Source organism: Anguilla anguilla, chromosome 4 (assembly GCF_013347855.1).
Source record: "Anguilla anguilla isolate fAngAng1 chromosome 4, fAngAng1.pri, whole genome shotgun sequence".
NCBI lineage: Eukaryota > Metazoa > Chordata > Actinopteri > Anguilliformes > Anguillidae > Anguilla > Anguilla anguilla.
The window spans coordinates 26,818,980-26,827,123 of record NC_049204.1 but is presented as its reverse complement, the minus strand read 5'-3'; positions in this window follow the sequence as shown (position 1 = coordinate 26,827,123).

The window sequence follows — 8,144 nt, the reverse complement described above, 5'->3', positions numbered from 1 at the left end:
TAAACATCAACTTATCGCTAATTCCCTAAGTGATTATTTACCTCTTCATTCAAGAATAGCTAAAGGATTTGAATGAACTCCTACCCCTAAATTTTGCCATCCAAATACTAACATGCAGTTTTATTTCTCTGAAGTGTCAATTGAAAAAATATCAAACTCCCAACTGTTCGTGCTGTTTTACTATTAACTGAACATGCACACACTGCTCTCAATAACAGTCAAATTACTGCAGCCATTTTCAATGACAGAAAAACATTTGGCATGGTCAATCATACATTTGTTTTGTAACAATAACAACATTTTGATTCTTCTTGGTGTATTCCCTGAACGCCTTCATGCCTAAGAAATAAAAATCAGTCTGTAAAAACAGGTGCAATTCAATCAAACCCGTCTTCTTGTGCCACTGGAATCCAACTAGGCTCTATGGGATAACTTATCTTTCATTCATATTTAAATGAAAGCTTGCCCAAATCCTCACTGTCTGCATGCTGGTGATGCAGTTATGCACACATCGCACAATAACACCTCATGAAACTCCTAAAAATGTAATAACTCAATGTAGATTTTTTCACTCAACTCATAACCATTTCCATACACCCGAATACCTTATCCTTAAATGTTAATTAACCAATTTTGTAAAATTAAAAATACTTTGGTTTCGCCAAAGACATTTAGCGTTAAATATGAAAAAAAATTAACAAAGCAATTAAACAAAATTGTTTCTTGTATTTTTTCCTCACTCAATAGATATCCTACAGCTATTTATACTGACTTATTCTTTCTCCCCTAGCCTACCTACTCTCCACCAAAATGATCTCCAACAGCAAAAGAAGTATTGGATCCCATTATAAGATCATACGCGTACAAAACACTTTCATCCATATCATCTTGGACACATCATTGTATAGCACTGCCGAACTCGAATGCCCTCAATTTTAAAATGATTGCACCTTACTGGCAATGAAATTACATTATGAAATTCAAAATAATCTTCTCCCAAAAACAATCTGTGCTTTATTACCAACACACCTCGGAGAGAAAACAACGACTCACCAGATCCATAACACGTCAAGACAATCATGTCCCAAGCTTTAAGAACAACTATGGAAGGAAATCATTTTTTAATCAGTATATTTCCTGCCTGAAATTCCACCCCAGTATCTCTGAGAAACTTACCATCCAGTGTAACACCAGCTGAAATACTCACATCTTCTTCCCCAACAATCATACAGCCATTAATATTTCCCTCAAAACTATATTTTTGTTAGATTTTCTTTTTTCTTAACCGCCTTGTCCTTTATTTAAAGATTTAAAAAAAGGATTTATGTTAAGATCTTTCCCTTTCCTTCCCCCTTTCACTTCTTTATTTATTCTAGCTCACATTTCACTTCACTAATTCACACTGAGTCGGGCCCAAGGCTGTGCTTTTGTCCTTTAAAAACGGTTTTATTTGTGTATAAATGAGTCAACAGACAAACAAACAAACAAACAAATATGTACACCACCATAAAATAGGATATTTCTTTCATACTATTTCTAATGACGGAATTTTGCCTCATATCCAATAAAAAGTATTGGGGCCACATATACATATTTATATGTAAGCATTAGGCTCATAATGGTGGGGGTGCACATTTTTTCATGCATGGTGCGTGCGCGCGTGCGTGTGCACGTGCGTCACGAACGGGGAAGGGAGCGCTATCGATTCTGACCCCCAGCTCATTTTTACACGCGCGCGGCGTTGGCGCGTTGTTTGGGCACCTTTTTGATGGCGCCTGACAGCCCCGCTGACGCTGTCGTAGGCAATTTGACAGGCCGGATAGAAACGGCAGGACTCCGCTGCTCAACGCCCGCGACTATCGCCTCGGTCCTGGAATCAATTCCCTCTGTTTACAGACCATTTCACAGCCCTTTACCTGCAACATCACTTGTGTCAGTCCCATAAATACCTCCAGATATATAATGGTTGAATTAGCATAATGGTTAAAGCACCGAGCTTGAAGCACACAGGAAATGTCAACATGTTCTCTTCACTAAAGCAATTAGAAGCCATTACGCTGCCTCACTGGAAATATCATCAAGGTTAAAGACAATCCCAACACCCCTCTAACCTTTTTATTCGCAGCCTAATAGATGAGCCATAGAAATTGAAATGTTAGTAAACAGTAACACTCGCAGGTTCCAAGATCACGTCTAATCAGCCCACTTACTCAGCATTGCAGATACATTGTTTTTTCCACCTTGCTTAACCGGGGGGTGTTTAAAAAGCAGAACGGCGCTCCAACTGCAGCCAACGGGAGGACCCGCGCCTCGCCTTTAACAAAGGCACCAGCACGGAGGAAACCGAAAGCTTCGCCCCCGTCAGCCACAACATGCACAGAGAACCAGGGATATTTACTCAGGCTCATGACCTCATTATATCTGTACAATACTATTAGCCAAACAATGCAAAGCCAACAGTACACTCACTCACAATTTACACCACAGACGGTCGGTTTACCTTTTGTGTTATTGCCTTACAATTCACTTTATGATATCTGACTCATGGGCAAATGTTCTGAATTAATTATTTTACATGTGCTTACAAAAAATAAAAATAAAAATAATTGGCAGTTCAGCGCTTCAATTGAGATCATTACTTCTAATACAATTTACATAAGTGTCAAAATTAGGGTACATTCATGACTGCAATAGCAAATCAAATGCATTTTTTTTGTCACCCCAACATGGAACGAGCAGGCATAACTGCAGGCCCGTATATTTTCTGCAGCATCCTCAGTCTGGGATTGTGCGCACCTGCGAGTGGGTCCATCGAAACGTGTGCATTCAGCTGGCGCTTACTAGCAGCACTGCGCTAACGGAGCCGCGCGGGTGCTAAGCTGGGGGACGGTGCGAACGGCGCGGCTGACGCAGGCAGGCCATAAGCACCCTGCTGAACGCTCAGCTGGGGAAGAGCGTAATGAAAGCCTCTCTGGGGGACCCTACGATCAGTAACGCTTTGCCTACTGAGACTCGGTCGCCACCGACTCGTTCCACAGAGTTTATACAAACTGTGCGTTAGGGCACATCACCGCGTTAAGCACGTGGGCCGGGTGGAGAACTACTCAACACGCCTTAGAAATACATATTTTTGGTCCACACCTGAAAATAGAGGCAATTTAATAAGTAGGAATTATTATTATGGGATAAACTACATAAAGAGAATAAGAGAATGATGTTCTCCACTGAAGGAAATGCAAAGAAATTAATAGCATTTATCACCTTCACCAGTGGCAGTCATCTGTATCATACAAGGTAGCACTTTCTATGATTCTTCAAAAGAGCTATATTACTCTACATGAGCACTACATAAGCATTCATAAATGCTTATGTCTAAGCTGAAAAAGGCAAATAGTGTGTGTCACTTGGTAAGCCATGGATATGTCAATTGCTGCATTAGTGGTGACACAACAGACACCGATTCATAGACAAAAGCATTTATTCATATTTATGTAGTGCTTATAAAAGACCATTAATTATCACCAAGGATTATCTCATATATAAATATACATCTGTGAGTGCACTGTTACAGAGATAATAGAGGGTATATGACATTACCTGTGGAGTGGATATGCATAATACATCCAAGCAACCATAATATTTAGAATATGATTGTGCCTGCATATAAATACCTTTTAGAAATGTAAAAATTGGGATGAAGAGCACTCACAGTTATATAAACAGAGCACATGCAGAATATTATAGTGCTTACATATATTATACATTCCAAAAAATGTGAAGAGGCTCATCCAGTTAAGGCACTGTTCCATGGAGGAGCCCCACAGTCTGGTGCCAGTGTTGACTGTGGCCAGCGGCCACACAGCGGTACAAGGCTTCCAGTTGGCTTGGATGGCCTTGTCTCATCCCACAGCAGCGCCTTCCACTGGTCAGCTGGGGGCATGCGATTGGCCTGCTCAGCTGCATATGAAGAATCTTCCTCCGACTCATGTCTGTGCAAGCCCAACTCGCCGGCCGTGGTCTGAAATGAAGCAGAGGCAGCAAAACTGCATGCTGCAGAGGAGAGCACGTGCTTGTCTGCACTCTCCAGATCCACAATGGAGGAAATCATGACATGCATGACTGCACAACACCATGTTTTACAAGTAATTCCAAAATGTTTTTAAAATGTAACATTTACTCATAACTTAATCTTGTAATTGCAATTTGTTACACAGATGTAAGAAATAATATTGGACAGGCAAAGTCAAAACTGACCAGCAAAAAATCTAGATTTTTAAGCAAAATAAACTGCATGAATTTGGTGATAAAAGCAAGCCAAAACAGGTAAAGAAGCAACACTAACTGGTCAAACGGCACTTGTGACCTTATTTTGTGGTCCAAGCTGAAAATAAATCTTTATGGACATTTTCATAAGAAGAGTATATTGGTAATCCAAAAGGTGAAATTCATGTTGAGACAAATGTCATCCCATCTATAAAATATATATGCAGATCAGTTTTGCTCAGAGGTTTGGTTACATATTCTGGCCCTGTTGTCCTAATCCAAAATTAGGCCAACTGATTCAAAGGTTTCTTCCATCTTGCCAAATGTTGAAGTTTACCTCTAGAAGCTCAAGCTCACTTCAAAAGGGTAATCCTGGGTAATGTCCCCTAAAAGCCCACAAGGAAACGGCTAGACTGTATTAATATTCTGGCCTGACCAACATTCAACATCGAATAGAACATTTGTGGTTCAGAATCAGGAATTCAATTCACAAGTGAGAACCAGAAAAATGAAGGTAGAGAATCTCTGGGAATCTCCTGGGAATGCCATGACAGGCCATATCTTTGCATGCCTCAAAAGGGGACTCACTACATACTGATTTTGAGGTTGCAAACACATTTTACTAGTTTTTTATTTTAATTTTAATACGTGTTCTGCAGTTTTAGTAGCACTAGAATACTGTATGCATGATATCAATTTATTTAATCAAAAATGTATTGCTAAGTTGAATTTCTTGTTAAACCATATTTTGCTACAATTTATCAAGGGTATGAATGCAAACACACACACACACACACTTCATTCATAAGCTTGTCTGAGTTCAATGTTTGTTTCTTAAATGTACATATGTGAATAAAATCAAAATTGTAAGGAAGAATGATAATATTGTGGTCATATAAAATGGAATTACCGCCAGTAAGATGATCAACCTTCATAAATTGACCTCTGTGCTCATCCATTCCTCATTAATATGTGGAAACTCAGTTTCAATTTGCATTTGTGCCATAATACAATACAGGTAGGCACTAGCACTGGATTGACATTGGACAATATGAATGTGTCATTTTATGAAGACCAAGAGCAGAACCAAATGGTACTTCATCATGTCACAAACCTAATTAGGAGATCCCCTAAACAGACTGTGTTTACAGTGCTGACAGGGAGTTGATAAAGAGACAGTGCTATTGCCCCAATACAGACCAGTTGCAATCATTTACAGAGCTGAAAGAGCATTATGTAAACCTTAGGTTTTCCGTATACAGTGTAATGATATTTGGTGTTCCCCATGACATCATTGGTGTCAATGCTGGTGTGGTACAGTGGGCGCTGAATAAAGATGTTGGAACACCAATTCAAAAGTAAACAGTAGGCATTGCAAGTTACCTAGGAGACAGCGGCCAGCTGTGCTACAAAGGTTAACCTGGTTTGATAACACAAGCAGGGATATTGATGTTACTATTGTTTCATTGTGGTTGTGTCTTTCTCTGATGCTTTGGGGTTTTTCTTTGATCCTAGGGTATATAAGGGGAAAAGTGGAACTTTTGTGAGGACTGTAAATTCAAATTGATGTGGGCATCTGACAACAGTATTTAAAAAAAGAATTTAACTGCAATATATTTATTAAGACGCCAAGATTTTTCCTGGTCTTCTTTAAATTGCAACCTTTGTGTTTCCTTTAGTGCTGTAGTCAAGCTAAGCCATGTGAACACTCACAACGTACACACCGCACTGCAATTTAAATGCGCTCCCTCACCTGTCAGAAAGAAGTGCGTGCCACACACAGCACACACAGGCTGTTCTGAGATGATGAGTCACTACGCCGTGTGGTATCGACTGGGGTCCTGGAGGCTCACACAGAGCTGAGGCAAAAACGAACGACTGTGTTTTACACAGGACATTATCACTCCACTCTACTGCTACACACCTTCCTCACAAAAGAAACAAGAGATCGCCACGGCAACAGAGTACAACTTCAGCTACTGAAGCACTGAGTCCAATTATAAAACTACACTGTGAGCGGCTTAATCAAAACCCACAACAAGGGCTCACAATAAACAAGCTGATTATTTGCCGACATCCATTTCACTTTTACTTTGGCTTGTGCTATCGCGAAACATATTTCAATTACTTTCTTTGTAATCACAATAATTTGGTTTTAAAAATGTGCTTTGTGTGTATTGCATATTTGCTGAACAACAAAGACAAATGACTATGTTACTTTTAGATTTATGTTTATCAGAAGAGTGAAATAGCAAAGGATGACTTTGTCAAAGGGATCTGTGTTAAGACTTCACTGCGCGCAATGCACTTAAAATGCCAGATGAATAAATCTGTCCGGCTGGGAATTTAAATAACTTTTACAGTTTCATCTGTGTCTGTTTGTTTCCCAGAAGATTTATACCCCTGCTCCAGATCTGCATGTTTTTATCTGTTCTGTCTTTAGATTAAAACTGGATCAGCCAGGGGAAGAGTCTGCCTGACTGCCATAATCCACAATTGGAGATGATCTTGTCTTTTAAAAAATTGCTACAAGGCGACGCCAGAGTCGAATGAGAACACCTCTCTCTCTCTCTCTCTCTCTGTTATCTTCCACCACAGAGGAGCTCTACATAAGGCTGAACTGGTAATCAGGTATCAAGCGCTGATAGACTCACACACGATCAGCCAGGTGCAATCCGGGCTCGCTTAACAAGGAATTAAACATTTTTTTCCCCGCCGCCGCCGCCGCCGCTGCTGCTGGCACTTTAATTGATTGATGTAAGAAGTTTATAAAATAAAAGCTAACCAGCTATCGCAGAGCTGCGTGCGGTGCCGGGCCTCCCCTCAGAGAGCGGGGCGCGCTATTGAAACTGGCAGCCCGCGCGGAGGGCTCGAGCGGCCTCTGTCACGTCGGCCAGGATGCGCGCGCCTGCCGCTTCACACAAGAGCAGGGGTCTGAAAGACACATGTACTCGGATTCAGGGAATCAATAGAACACTTAATGAACAATTAGGAGAACAGCTGTAGGCCTGTCAGAGGCCCATCTGTACATAGCTCAGAGAGAGAGAAGGAGAGAGAGAGAGAGAAAGAGGGAGAGGGAGAGACAGCGTGGACAGGGAGTCCATTGCTCCAGGACATCACCCCCCCCCCCCCAACAATGGGGTCTATTCATACGGCGTGGCCTCCTCACACTCCCTCATTGCACATTTAGAGAGCTCCCCGAAATCCATGGAGACGGCATTAGCCATCCGTCAGAGCTCGTCACGTCAACCGATCAATAAATTTGACAAATCTTGGCATTTAATTTAACAATCGCAAAGGGCTGTGGTTTATTTTGTGGCTTATTACCAATGCTTCCTGTATTACTGCATTTAAATGAGTAAATGTGAAAATAAATTATTACTAAATCACAATTCATTCAATAGGGGCTGTGGACCATGTACTAAATTCCACATGCTAATACAATTATTATGCAAATATAAAGTATAATGTTCTTCACTACAAGTTTTTGTGAACATTTTTCTCAAAAACATTTTGACCCATTTAATAGATAGACAAAACTATGTTTTACAACAGTGAAAAATGGATTTCACTGAGGAGGAACTGTATTTTCTGCTTATCGCTGACAGCAGTGACCTTAGATGCCAATCAAATGGAAAAATAGTCAACAATTGTAAACATACCAGAGAGTGTTAGATAGATCTAACCTTCGTGTGCCTTTCAAGACATTTACGTATGGATTACCAGGCCCTGACTGCCATAGTATGCTTAGCTAAACCCGCATATTTGTATTTAAATAAAGAGACTATAGGAATTGTCCTTGCACACACCAAAACCACCAGCTAGATGAAGACTCCAGATATACTGGATTAGATATGAATCCATTTTGCCTTGCTAACAAG